Source organism: Mus caroli, unplaced genomic scaffold (genome assembly GCF_978045245.1).
Source record: "Mus caroli unplaced genomic scaffold, Mus_caroli_1 scaffold_13, whole genome shotgun sequence".
In the NCBI taxonomy this organism is placed as follows: Eukaryota; Metazoa; Chordata; class Mammalia; order Rodentia; family Muridae; genus Mus; species Mus caroli.
Window position 1 is genome coordinate 67,329,361 of NW_028227268.1, and position 15,554 is coordinate 67,344,914.

A 15,554-nucleotide genomic window follows, 5' to 3' on the forward strand; every position below is an offset into this window, starting at 1 on the left:
CACACACACACACACACATGATGAACAAAAAGAAAGAGAAATAAATTAGAGGCAGAGACCACTTAGCCTCTAGAAAAGGCAGAAAGAGCAGGCAGCAAAGCTCACCTATCTGGAAGCTCCCCGCCCTTACTCTAGAGCAAAGCAGTGTGGTTCACTAAGTCCCGGGAAGAGTATAGCCCTGGTACAGAATAATAACTATCACCTACTTCTCTCCAAGCAAATAAGAAATGTGATATTGATCCCATCTGTCTAAAACACAAAGACCAGAGTATCTATTCAAATGGAAAAATCCTCGGCTTCATGGAAAATTCCACTATCCAAAATGCTCAATTTCAAAAGGCATTTTGGACAGCTCAGACTTCTACTGTAATGCTATTGTTCTTATTACCAGAGTCCTTGCCACAGAGTGGGTGATGCTGGTGCTGATCCGGTCAATCTTAAAGCCTTATAAGGCTTCTGGTGATTGCCTCTCTGGACTGGGGAAACCCAGGCTATTCAAACATCTCTGCCTTTTACATCAGACAGGGTCTGAGTCACCCTGAGATACTGGCCTTCGATGAAGTGTTCTTTGGCACAGTGGATTTTAAATAGACTAAATAGACTTACCCTTCTTCTGATTCATGAATTCTCAGGATGTGAAGATTTCTTTAGTGTCTCACTATCTCCAGACCAGAGAGCTTCAGGTATGCACAGGGAAGACAGCTGCGTGAGAGACTTTACTTGGGGAGATGAAACACAGGTTCACTCATCCCAGGAATGGAACCAATGACAGCCCAACATTACGATTACACTGAAGTCCAGTGTGGTGAACCAGTGGGTTTGCGTAGGTTACTAAGAGGGGTAGGGATGACTCAAAGCAGCTGCATCATCATAAGCACACCCCAACACAGGTGGAAGCTCATGGAGGGTGCAACCCTAGAGCTAGCTCCCTGCACAGTTAGCAGGCAGCTCCACAGGTCTAAGAATCTCCTCTCTGCAGCTTGACTGCTCAGCATCTCCTCCCCAAACAGTTAACTGCATCTACAAGATGGGGAGGGGCCTCGGAAGGTCTTCAAAGTTTCCATTTTACCAGACATGTAGCATTTTATTTATCTCCTGAGGCTTATACATCTCTGCCTCCTTCCCGGAGGGAACATTCCAATCCAGAGGAAGCTGCCACCCATCAACAAGGAAGCCATCAAGAGAATCCACATCCCAGGACCCACCTTTGAGTGTAGAAGTCACCACTTCTGTACTACCCAGCCTGACTCTCTGTATTTAACAAATCCCCTCTGTTCATAGGAGAAAATAATCACAATATGGATATAGTCTGTTCCCAACTGATTTTACCATGATTCTTTTCCGTGTCCAAATCCTGTGTGTTTATCTCATTTCTTCCATCTCTACTCCTTCATATTGCAGCAACTCCAAGATGGGAAAGAATTCTCCTGTGTGTGTTTAACACATCCACACAGAGAGGAAGATAGAAATAGAGATGATAGATAGATAGATAGATAGATAGATAGATAGATAGATAGATAGATAGATAGATAGATAGATAGACTAGTAAAGCATTAATTTTCGTAGGCTACTCTATGTATGAACTTGGCAGCCTGTGATCAAGTAGCAACATGTTGGACTAGAGGTTCCCAATGTCCTTCTTTGTTGAGTTGTTATGACATGCTGTGCTGCAGTGACTCCTGGTTTGAAAATGAAATAGGAGGACCAATAAGTGGCAGTTTTTCTGGGCTTCTGTGGAGCCCAGTGGTCCTCTGGGAATTTTCACAGAGACCACCAGCATTGTGTAGAGGCATTGTGCAAGCATTTATTCAACATCTACAAATGTTTCAGGTACTGTGTGTGTCACTTCAACCCACTCAGAATATGCCTAGCAGGGGATGACTAGTGTCAACTGTGCCACAGGATACCCTTTAATATCATGAAGCTAATAAGGAGGGGACACAAGACTCCAGAGAGGGCTGCTGGACTACAGAATGCCCACTCTTTCCTTATGTTTGCTTGGTTTTAGACAGTCTCATATAGCCTAAGCTGGCCTCAAATTTACTGTGTAGAGGAGAATAGCCTTGAATGTATGGTCCTCCTGCTTCCGTCTCCAGAGGCTTGCAGGCATGTGAATCACCATGCCTTGTTTTATGAGGTTCTGGAGCTCAAAGTCAAAGATTCCTCTATGCTAGGCATGCAGTTTGCCAACTGAGCCTCAGAGTTCTGAGCTGACTCCCTTATTACTGCCTCTGACAAAGGTTGCAATAGCTCCCTAGACTGAGAGCCAGCAGTTGCACACCGAAAAGAGGACACATTCTTTTTTTATCATCACAAGGACTCCTGAGGCCAGGAAGCTTTCATTAAAGGACAAGATAGGAACAGAGAAGTCATGGAGACAGTGAATGGCGCATCCTCATCTCACAGTCAGAGGCAGGGTCCCCTAGCACCATCTTCACACGCTGTCCTGCTACCCCACTGCCCAGCTCTATCAAAGCCTCTGGTCCAGGCCTCCTTTTGTTCAATCTTTTCTTTGCAAGCTGACCCCTGAGCCACAATATATTTTATTATTATTAATAATAATTCCAAACTCATTTACATCTCAAATGATATCCCACTTCCCGGTTACCCTTCCATCAACCCCCTATCCCACATCAGCCCTCCCCCTCCCCTTTGCCTATATGGGAATGCTCCCCCACCCATCCATACTCTCCTGCCTACTGCTCCAGCATCCCTCTACTCTGGGGTATCACACGTTCCCAGGACCAAGGGCCTCCCCTCCCATTGCTGTCAGGCAAAGCCATCTTCCGCTTCATATGTATCTGGAGCCATGGATCCCTCCAGGTACACTCCTTGGTTGGTGGTATGGATTCTGGAAGAACTGGGTGGTCAGGCCAGCCAATGTTGTTCTTCCAATGAGGTTGCAACACCCTCCATTCTTCCAGTCCTTCTGCCAGATCCCCGACCAGCTTCCCTAAGTTCAATCTGATGGTTGGCATCAAGTATCCACATCTGCATTGGTCAGTTGCTGGCCAAACCTCCCAAGGAACTGTCATACTAGGTTCCTGTCAGTAAGCGCCTCTTAACCATGGTAACAGTGTTGGGTTTTGTGTCTGCAGACATGATGGATCCTTAGATGGGGCAGTCCCTGGTTGGCCCTTCCTTCAGTCCCTGTTCCATGTTTTTGTCCCTGTTCTTCCTTTGGACAGGAATACTTCCAGGTTAAAAACTTTGAGATGGGTGGGTGGCCCTATCCCTTGACCAGGGGCCATGCCTATCTACTGGATGTGGCCTCAACAGGTTCTATCTCTCCCTTCTCTGTGCATTCCACTAAAGTCATCCCGGCTGAGTCCCAGGAGCCTGGTTTCTGGGACCATCCGGAACCACAATATCTTTTTTTATTAGATATTTTCTTTACTTACATTTCAAATTTCATCCTCTTTCCTGGTTTCCCCCTCTGAAAACCCCCATCCCCTCTCTGCTCCCTCTGCTCGTTAACCTACCCACTCCCACTTCCTGGCCCTGGCATTCCCCTATACTGGGGTACAGAACCTTCACAGGACCAAGGGCCTCTCCTCCCATTGATGACCAACTAGTCCATCCTCTGCTGCATATGCAGCTGGAGCCATGGGTCCCACCATGTGTACTCTTCGGTTGGTGGTTTAGTCCCAGGGAGCTCTGGGGGTACTGGTTAGGTCATATTGTTGTTCCTCCTATGGGGATGCAAACCCCTTCAGCTCCTTGGGTTCTTTCTCTAGCATCTTCATTGGGGACCCTGTGCTGTGTCCAATGAACAGCTGTGAGCATCCACTTCTGTATTTGTCAGGCACTGGTGGAGCCTCTCTGGAGACAGCTATAACAGGCTCCTGTCAGCAAGCTCTTGTTGGCTTCCACAATAGTGTCTGGGTTTGGTGGTTGTATATAGAATAGATTCTCAGGTGGAGTAATCTCTCAATGGTCATGCATTCAGTCTCTGCTCCACACCTTGTCTCTGTACCTTCTTCCATGGATATTTTGTCCCCCCCTCCCTTCTAAGAAGGATCAAAGTATCCACACTTTGGTCTTCCTTCTTCTTGAGTCTCATATGGTTTGTGAATTGTATCTTGCGTATTCCAAGCTTCTAGGCTAATATCCACTTATCAGTGAGTGCATACTATGTGTGTTCTTTTGTAATTGGGTTACCTCACTCAGGATGATGCCCTCCAGATCCATCCATTTGCCTAAGAATTTCATAAATTCATTGTTTTTAATACCTGAGTAGTATTCCATTGTGTAAATGTACATTTTCTGTAATCCATTCCTCTGTTGAGGGTCATCCGGGTTCTTTCCAACTTCTGGCTATGATAAATAAGGTTGCTATGAACATAGTGGAGCATGTGTCCTTATTACAAGTTGGAACATCTTCTGGGCATATGCCAGGAGTGGTATTAGTGGGTCCTCAGGTAGTATTATGTCCAATTTTCTGAGGATCAGCCAAACTGATTTCCAGAGTGGTTGTACCAACTTGCAATCCCACCAGCAATGGGGGAGTGTTCCTCTTTCTCCACATCCTCGCTAGCATCTGCTGTCACCTGAATTTTTGATCTTAGCCATTCTGACTGGTGTGAGGTGGAATCTCAGGGTTGTTTTGATTTGCATTCCCCTGATGACTAAGGATGATGAACATTTTTAGGTCCTTCTCAGCCATTCAGTATTCCTCAGTTGAGAATTCTTTGTTTAGCTCTGTACCCCATTTTTAATAGGGTTATTTGGCTCTTTGGAGTCTAACATCTGGAGTTCTTTGTATATATTGGATATTAGCCCTCTATCAGATTTAGGACTGGTAAAAATCTTTTCTCAATCTGTTGGTTGCCTTTTTGTCTTACTGACAGTGTCCTTTGCCTTACAGAAGCTTTGCAGTTTTATGAGATCCCATTTGTCAATTCTTGATCTTACAGAACAAACCATTGGTGTTTGTTCAGGAATTTTTTCCCCTGTGCCCATATGTTCGAGAGCCACAGTATCTTAAGTTCTCAGATTCATTATTACAGCATAAAACTCTGAGTGGTGGGAGAAAGAGACAGGGAAAAGACAGTTCAGAGAAAAACATTCATCCATCCATATCCATCATATTTGGACCCTCTGAGCCTCATATCCCAGTGGCAATGACGGTAGACCCCTATTTAGGTCTGAAAGTGTGTGCCCATTGTCTTTCCATTGGCCAGTCCTTTCCAACCTCAGCTCAAATATTTTTCCACCCTAATCACTGTTACTTCTTCACTTGCATTCTACTGCTCTAACCCCATGTAGACATACTGGGTCACTGTTTAACCACAGCCCTCTCCTCCTCAAAGCTTGTTGTAGCTCCCCATCCTGATTGTCCTCAGTTCTTCTGCAGCTTGAAGGCTGTCTATTCTTTCAGTCTTCTTTCTACCAATTTCCAGTTACAGAATAACCCAGAGAAAGAGTCCAAATACTCCCTATGCATGGCCTTTTTGTGATAACTGCTCTCTGCAATTTTGTGCCAAATATCACTACATTCAAGAATGGCTGCTATCATATGCATATGTATGCATTCTAGAAACTTTCTACAGTATAAGTTTCCATATTGCCTTTAGTGTTAGTTTGTTAGTTGTCCCTTCTCATAGTCCCTCCATTACCCCTTCTCTCATATCTTCCTACCTAGTTAATCCCTTTATTCTAATTTCCCCTTTATCTCCCCACAACACTACATTCTATTTCCCTTCCTTGGAAGATCCCCTCCTTCTTCCTGGTCCCTTACTAAGTACATTTTTGTATTTTTATGGATTTTATTTGATTTTAATTTATATATATATATGTTAATATATATGCATTTTGCCTGCATATACATCTGAGGGTGTTGGATTCCTCTAGAGCTGGAGTTACAGGCAGATGTGAGCTGACATGTGGGTGCTTGGAATTGAACCCAGGTCCTCTGAAAGGTCAGCCAGTGTTCTTAACTGCTGATCCATCTCTCCAACCCATAGTTTTGAGAGGGAGGGAGGGGAAGGAGATAGAGAGAGGGAGAGGGGGAGAGGGAGAGGGGGAGAGGGAAAGGGAGGGAGAGGGAGAGGGGGAGGGAGAGGGAGAGGGGGAGAGAGAGAGGGAGAGAGGGAGAGAGAGAGAGATGGAAAGAGAGAGGAAGAAGGAAAGAAAGAGAATACATAAAGTTGAGTAGGTAAGGAGGTGGAGGGAATCTAGGATGAGTTGGAGGAAGAAAAAGAACATAATTAAACTTAGATTTTTTTAATTAAAAATAACTGCTAAGATCTCATTCTATTATCCAAAGGACTAGAGTTTGACCTCCAACATCCACATCAAGCAATTCATGGCTGCCTATAACTACATCTCCAGAAGATTGATGCCCCTTTCTTGTCTCTATTTGTACCCACACACACGGAAGACGCACACAGAGATACACATAAATAAAAATTATAACATGCTTTAAGGTTGTTGATTATGGAAACTTTCTTGACTCCACTCTCAGAATTTACCATCCCCATCCAACAAGAGTGCCATCCAAGGGGATGTGTAGTAAGAATACTGGCTTCAAAAAAAAAAAAAAGAATATTGGTTTCTTTAGAAAATACAGATAAGAATATGTTTTCCCTTTAATCCCAGAAGTAGAACATGAGGTTGCTTAAGATTTCCCACAGCAGTTGATTATGATTTGCCTCATGCTTTAACATGATTTTGCCAGCTGCAGATAGTTTTTGGGATAGTGTGACATTTGGAATTCTGGGGACTTTTCAGAGGGTTTATAAATACTAGAGATCTGATAGGTGAGTTATGGATTGTTGGTGGGTTGTTGGTCGGTTGCTCTTGCTCATGGTTTGTCAAGTAGTAATGTGCAAAGAAGAAAGAAGAAATTAGATATCCTGACAGCAAAGATCAAACTTGCCTCAAGGAACTTGGCACCCTTACTCAGCAGGAAGTAGTCTATCGATAACATTGCCCCCTTTCCCCTCTATCCGTTTTCTTTCCTATCTACTATTAGGGGATTGAAAGGATGGAAAGGGAGCGAGAAGGGTCAAAGAAAAAAGAACTCATGAAGTAGCAAAATTCTGGTTACAGTTCTGTATAGTGCTCTGACACTATACAATGGCTGATCTTCACTGTCAACTTGATTAGACTAATACTTATAATGGGAACAAACCTCTGGGACACCTAAGGGTGTTTCAAGAAAGGGCTAACTGAGAAGGCAATGCTCATCCAGAATGCAGGCTGCAGCATTTCAGATGTTGAGAGCACAGTCTGAACAAAATGGGGAAAGAGAGCATAGCACTGGCTTCTCTCTTTCTCTCTCTCTCTCTCTCTCTCTCTCTCTCTCTCTCTCTCTCTCTCTCTCTCTCTCTCTGTCTCTCTGTCTCTCTCTCTCTCTGTCTCTCTCTCTCCTTCCTAACTGTTGTGGGTTCAATGCGACCAATTGCCTCATACACCTACCACCATGCTTTCCCTACCAGGATGGAAACTGTATCTTCAAACTGTAAATCAAAGTAAACATTTTCTTCCTGCTGTTACCTTCATAAGATAGGTTGTCACAACAAGAAGAAGATTAATTAATGCACCATGGTAACCCCGGTACCATCAAATCCTCAAGAGAATGGAGCCTGCCGTTGGCTTCCTTATGCCCGCCCTACAAGTGGTTTAGTGGTGCTAATGAATGTGCATTGAGACGAATGAAATGGAGATGGTACCTAGAGGACAAAAGTTGAAACTTATAATGTAGACTCTCGGGTGATGAGGAGTTAAAGGAACCATGACCTCTCTCTTCAGAACTCAATTATCTGCATAAGAACCAGTGTCTCCGAGATCTAACCAGTAATTTACTCACAATCATCTCAACCTCCAAGGTTCACAAATGTCCCTTTCAATTTTCTCAGCCACAGTGTTCATAGGAAATGACACTCTCCTCATTCATAGACTAACAACCGCCCTACAGGCCACCTCCCTCCAACCAAACCCTTCACATGTCCTACCTAAGGCTGTCCTGGATTCTGTTTTTCTGCTCTGTTAAAATGAAAACACCTGAGCTAGGGGCACTGAGAAGATGGCTCAGTGAAAATGTTTACTTGCATGAACAGGAAGACATAAATGGGATCCCCAGAATCCATGTGAAAGGCAGGTGTGTGACAAGTGTCTGTAAGCCCAGCACTGGTGAAGCAGAGGCAGAAGGATTCATTGGGCTTGCAGGCCAGTCGTTCTAGGTTAATTGGCAAGCTCCAGGCTTACTGAAAGACCTAGTCTCAAAAGATAAGGTGGAGAGACTAAGGAACATATGGTATGTGGACTTCTGGCTTCCAGATGCATACACACACACACACACACACATATACACACACACACACACACACTGTGAAAGCCCATCCCCACAACTTTTGGGAACATGTTCTGGGACTGAGAGTTTCCTCTTCAGCATCAAATCAATAGCTGAAGGCCAGGAGGTTTACTGGCATCCCAAGTTAAAGAAATCCATTCTAATTAATCCTCCACTTAAAAAACAATGGCCTTTAGCCATCTCAGGGGAAGCAGCCAACAACTCCAAAGAAAAGAAAATGCAGTCTTGGCTTCTTGTGATATCAATACCCCTTCCCACTGAGCTCTGTTCAGGGTCATGCCAATGGAACAGTAGATGTGGCCTTAGCCATCTCCTGCCACAAGGCTGATGGCTGAAATGAAAGAAATTTAAGTTCCTATCCCAGAACCCAGGCCCAATGGAATAGAGGCTTCTCCAAGGGCCCACCTGTATCATTGCACACAGTTATTTGTGCCATTTGCTCAGTGTGAATATATTGGTGACAACCACAGAGTGCCCAAAATGTGTTGGTATCACATTAAGGAAAAGAAACCAAAAGACTTCCTTCTGGAGTAGTTTCACCAGCGTCAGCTCAGATTTTAAATTCTCTACATCCCTCTCCCTATTTCTTCCACTGTCTCCTGATGGTAATCCATCTATTGCATGAGTCTGAATCTGTGCCTGCCTGAATCCTGTCTTGTGTACCTGTCTATCTCTGTGTCTGTGTTCCCAGAAGAGGGTTTTTGCTCTGTATATATTGAACATTGCAGAAAGCTCACATGTGGAAAGGATGAGGAATGCTTTACAGAAATCTTTAATATACTTTGACAAGAGATAAAAACTCTACTGGCCCCCACTGACCCCAATAACAAGCACACTGCAAACATAACCACACACAGACTTATCAACCTATACCCATGTCGCTTCCAACATTTTTAGTGGATATTTATTTCATAAGGGTGCTTTCAACCTGCCTGCTGTTTCCAGCATTTATAATCATAACATATAGATACACATTCATTACTCATAGGTCAGGACCGTGAAAGAGTACATGCTATAAGATTACAACTATGCATTATCTTAGGTTGTAAAGGGTGATCACATGGGAAATCCAAAGCAAATAATGTTGGTTGATACATTTTTATCTGAAAAGCAGATTAAACAAACAGTTGAGCACACAGGGGATAGCATTATTAAGTCTTAAATGAGCTCAGGTTGTATTATTAATTCAGCTGTGAGGTCCAACAAAAGTTCCAGTCTCTTAGAATGTAAGAGATGATTTTGTGATAATGAATCTACACCATATGTTTCTGCATGTCTGTATGATAAGACTTCCTGGTCAAGTCAGAAATGGAAAAATCTGATGAAGAGTGGAATCAAAGAAGAGAAAACTCATCACTATCAATGCTACTCCAGGCAGTTAGATAATGCAACATTAGCGGATCGGTACATCATACAACCTCGGGCATAGCTTGGGCACTCCCTGGAGGGGAAAAGAAATAGGCCACCTGGAAGGTGGTGGCTAAGGAAGGCCCAAGAGGCTGTCACTATGCATAGCCAGCAGATTGGTGCTGCTGAGGCTGCAGAAGGCTTGCTGCACACACTGCCTACAAAGCAGGGAACTGGCTCTAAGTTGATATCTGTCTACCTAGGAAACTCAAGTTCTCTGCATTTGTTTCCTTATCTGGAATATTGAACATGCAGTAACAGGGCTGGATGAGCAGGCTTAGCATGGTACAGAGATTTTAGTTCACCCTGACCACAAGATCAAAATTGTCCTCCTTCACTCATTAACTAGATCAGGACATTGGAAGTCTAAGCTGTCCCCTGAATGAGAAAATATAGGGGAAAAAACCCTCAGGAAAAATTCAGGAAAAAAAATTCTTCCCTTCAGCCTGATTTCATGAATAACAGGAAACACTAGGAAGAGTGTTCATCAACACACAGGTTCTCCCACTACTACAAAATTCCTCATGCTGAAAGGGAAGATGATGTGAAGCTTGGGCATAATCACAGCCCCTCTCGGATTCCTGGTTTCTCCCTGGCAGACTCAACCCTCCCTCTACTATTCTGAAGACAGAAGGCACAAGGACCACAAGGGATGAAAGCCAGAGATGATCAAAGGACAGCTCGGAATGGCACTGCCTCCAGGCAAACATCCTGATGACTGAAACTCTGGTTGAGGTGAGCATCTTAGTTATTTTTCTGTTGTCATGATAAACGCCACAACCAATGCAATGCATATAAGGAAGCATTTGGTTTGAGGCTTGTGGTTCTAGAGGGTTAGAATCCATAACTGTTATAGTGAGGAATCATGACAGCAGACAGACAGAAATGGTGCTGGAGAAGTGGCTTACATCGTTATCAGCAGGTAGACAGTGACTGCTAACTAGGAGTGGCATTGGCGTTAGAAACCTCAAAGCCTGTCCCCAGCGATATACCTCCTTCTAATCCTTCCCAAACAGTTCCAACAACTGGGAACCAAGTATTCAAATATATGAGCCTAAGGGAGGCATTCTCATTCAAACACCACAGTAAATATATTCCCCCCCACCAACTGTGGTCACCTTGGGCCATCAGCTCCAGGGAAGGAAAGAAAGAAAAGGTGACCTTTAAACATGCTGAAATGTAAGTCCACTAAACTAAAGAATCTGAGTGAGCCCTTAAAGAAGTACCTAGCATATATGTTCTATATTCTGCATTCTTAGCTGAAAGTGAATTCAGTTGGAGGACATAAAATCATATAACTGTCACAATGAGTTCATGACATACAAGCCCATACTCTCATATAGGCACACAAACTAAAAGTTGTAGTCTCCAAACAGTGATAGCTGCTGCCATGCTGAACATTTCCTGTGTGCCAGGTACTTCTGCTGCCCTATGTGGGGCACAGCACTTATTTTTTCACAACCAAAACCTGTAGGCTTAGCATTTCTATTGCCTCCTCCTGGGGAATAAGCAAACTCAAGCATAACAACATTGTTAGATAGGGGCTAGAGAGATGGCTCAGTTGGTAAAGTGCTTGCCTTGTAACCTGGGGACTTGAGGGCAAACCCAAGCACAAAGGTAAAAAGCTGGATGTGGTGACACACAATTATAATCCCAGTGGTGAGGAAGCAGAGACAGATGGATTCCTGAAGCTTGCTAGCCAGTCAGCCTAGACAGCAAAACCCAGGTTCTAGTGAAAGATCTTGTCTTAAAAAACAAGAAAGAGTTTGAGGGGTGTAGTGGCAGTCTCCTTTAAACTCAGCACTCAGGAAACTGAGGAAGGCATATCTCTGTGAGTTTGAGGCCAGCCAAGTGGACATAGTGAGTTCCAGGCCAACCAGAACTATACAATGAAATTCTGTAGATAGATAGGTAGCTAGGTAGGTAGGTAGCTAGGTAGGTAGGTAGGTAGATAGATAGATAGATAGATAGATAGATAGATAGATAGATAGATAGATAGATAGATAGATAGATAGATAGATTGACTGATAGATTGATAGGAGGTAGAATGCTTTTGAAGCAGAGCAACACCCAAGGTTGTCCTCTGGGGCATGTACACACACACACACAGAGGGAGAGAGAGAGAGAGAGAGAGAGAGAGAGAGAGAGAGAGAGAGAGAGAGAGAGAGAGAGAGACTCCTTACTCTAGATGGAAGTAGAAAACCTGGAATTCCAAAGAAATTCCAGGAAAAATGTGTTGCTTCACAATCAGATGTTTAAAGGTAAGGAAACTGGGACTCAGAAACCATGGGTCACCAAACCTCTGCTAAGCAAATCCTTTGTGAGTGTGTGCACAGGGCTGGGGCCATCCTCATGCAGAGTCAGGGCACCAGGCACACACAACACCACTTGGGTGGTGCCAGTAAGAATGTGAAATAGGGGATCTGGGGAGATGGCTCGGTGGACAAGAGTGCTTGTTGTGCAGAGTGAGGAGCTGGAAACAGGGAAAAAAAGGAGAGTGGGGGAAGGAAAATTAGCACAGAAACCAAGGCAAACAAAAACATAGCGTGGCCTTAGCTAAAGAGGGCACTGAACAGATGCTGGGGTCTGGAGACATGAGAGTAGAGTGCCAAACCCGGAAGCCATCCTGAGTGGTTCTCTCCGAGCTTTCTCCCTAGGAGAAACAGATGTCCCACACTTTTCTTGCCCCTGGAACTCACAGCAAATATGGCCATGTTAAATGTGGTACATTTACACAATGGAGTACACTACTCAGCAATTAAGAACAATAAATTCATAAAATTCTTTAAGTAAGCTCATTGGAAAGCAAATGTTGTGAGTCCTCGTGTTATGGTGCACACCTATAACCCCAACTTTTGAGAGGGTGATGCAGAAAATTCTAGACCAGACTGGGTTTTACTAACCAGCTGTGGGTCAGAGTCACTTCTACTGGTGAGCAACATGCAAAAAGTAGATAAAAAAAGGGAGATGACTCTCTCCAACCTTTGTTGTCCTTAGCGGATACAAAACCCAGGAGACAGAAAGATGTGCAGGTTAGCAAAAGGGGGAGTGTCCATCTTGTCTGAATGGCCACATACAAGCAATACACTCTTTTCTGTCTCCTCTTTTAATGAAAACCCCTTTCTAACTGACTGACTGGTATGTATATGGAGACACATATGAACCATAGGGCCTTTTCCTTTATGCAGCTATGCTTTTTCTTATTCTTTCTTATCATTTTTCTTCTCCTACTAGTGAACATTTTGCTCTATCATTTTTTATTTCTTTTCACCATATGACATCTTTCACTTCCCACTTCTCTCTACCTCACCCTTTTAAAGACTTCTGATTCCTCACTGTTTTTCACTTATTTTCCTCCCTCTTAACTTCTTTACTTTCTTGATCATCTTTTAAAGTGTTTTACTTTATATTATTTCTGTCCGCCACATTCCCATTGCTGTTGAGCTAGTCCTGAGTCTTTACTTTATTCATTAGTGGTCTGTGTATGGTGTGAGGGACCCACGATAACACATCAAGTATCCAACATTGATTTGTATCTTGTTCTACACACAAGCCAACCATACATAAACTTCAACAAATAATTTATTCAAAGAGCAGAGAAGAGGCCATACACTCATGATCATAGACAATGACTAAGGATCCAAGAAGCCACAAAAATTAGGGATGATTGAACACCCACTCCCAGTCATCCACCCCAGCAGCTCCAGCAGGGACAAATAGCATGGACACCATACCTACATGGTACTAGAGAAAAATCAGTTCCCAAGCCTATCAGACCATCCACTGAAGACAGAACTAGAGGAGTCATTACCAAGGTACAGCCCACACTTACTCCAATACTTCACTCACAGATCTAAATGAGCAAACTCAAGCATAAGATTCTAAATCTATAGAGAAAACAGGATCAAAATACACATATCCCAACCAAAGAAATAGCAGGAAAACTACTATAAAATCCATCTGGAAAAATATTCAACATTTCACAACAATTCAATATCCCAGGACATGTGATCTAAAGGAGGCTTCTTCTTATTACAATGGCTAAATTTCATTTCATTCTGCTTCCAAAATGACACTGGGGACTTCTATAGCTGTAAGAAAAGCAGATAAATTTTAAAGAATGAACATTTTGAAGCCATCAAAAATCAAAAAAAAAAAAAAAAACCCAGGTACGGTAAATTAGGCCTATAGTTTCAGTACCTGGAAGGCTGAGGCTGGAGGATTACTGGGAATTTGAGGCCAGCCTGCCCCTCAGAGTCATACCTTGTCTCAAAAAAAATGTAAAACTAAAGTAAAGTCAAACCCAAAAATAATAGAAAGAAATAATAAATTAGTGCAAAGAGTAATGAAATAGAATCTAAAAAACAAAACATGAGAGGCACAGCTGGGTCATTCAATAGGCTAACAGGGTTGACAAAACCCTTGGGCAAACTAACCAAGAAAGAGAGAGGAGAAAAAAGAGAATTACCCAGGGTTACTTTGTTGCATATATATGTTATATATAACACAAATATAACATGTGTTGGTTACACATACACACACACACACACACACACACACACCCTAACCAAAATTGAACAAAGAGGATTTTTTTTAAAACTCTAAACAGATCAATAAGTAATCAAGGCAGTAATAAAAACTTGCCCAGCAAAGAGAAACTCAGAACCAGATAGATGTACTGATGAATTCTTACCAGAACTTTAAAGAACAAAACTGTTTCTAAAGCTATTCTATAAAGAAAAAAAAAAAGGAGAAGGAGGAGGAGGAGGAGGGTGGCTGGAGAGATGCTCGGGAAGTGGTTAAGATGCTTGCTGCTCTTGTATTCAGTTCCCAACACTAACACCAGGCAGCTCACAGCCTCCTGTGACTCCAGCTCCAGGGGATTCAATGCCCTCTTATGGCCTCTACAGGCGTTCAACACATGTGCATATACATGCACAGTCAATTAAAGGTGAAGAAGACAGAGAATGCTTTCAAATTCATTCTGTGTGACCAGGAACGCCTAGAGGACACACTTTGAAATACAGGAATGACCAACAACTTCCTCCAGAAATAACAGCACAAATTATCAAATGGAATCATATCTGGAAGGCTCCTGTCTGTCTCTGCCTTTCCAGATCTGGGAATTGTAGATGGGAGCCACTACCTGTCTAATTTTCTCACTGTTGAGACTATCATACATGGATATAATGTGTTTTGACCAAATTCATCCCTAAATTTCCTCTCCTCCAATTTTCCCTCCCAACTTAAAGCCCACTGAATTTACTCACTGTTACCTAGATGAGCATGGGGGGGGGGGGGTTGTAATCTAATGGACCCAGATTCCTGAATAAACTTCCTCTCCCTCCCTTAGTGGACATCTCAGCTGTCAAGAGCTCCTAGGATGGGGGGTGGGACTTTCTGACCCCCTTCTCTATCCAGACTGTAATTTTATCTAACTTGATCATGTAAAGATTTGGGGGGAGGGGGAAGGGAGAGGGAGGGTGTTTTTCAAAGGGGAAACCAGGAAAGGGGATAACATTTGAAATGTAAATAAAAAAATATCCAATTAAAAAGAAGATTTTGTAAATACAGCCAGCAGTTATGAATTCATGTGTGCAACTGTTGTATTGCCAAATACTGTCTCACTCAGATGTCCACAGCTTCTGCCTCCCACAAACACCCCTCTTCCGCAATGATTCCTAATTCTTGGAGGAGGTATTACAGAGGGTTCTGTTTAGAGCTGAACATTCCGTGGTCTCTCAGTCTCTGCACACTGACCAGTTGTACTACTTATTGACTACTGTATAAGAGAAGCTTTATCGATTAGGGTTTGTAGGTGCACTAATAC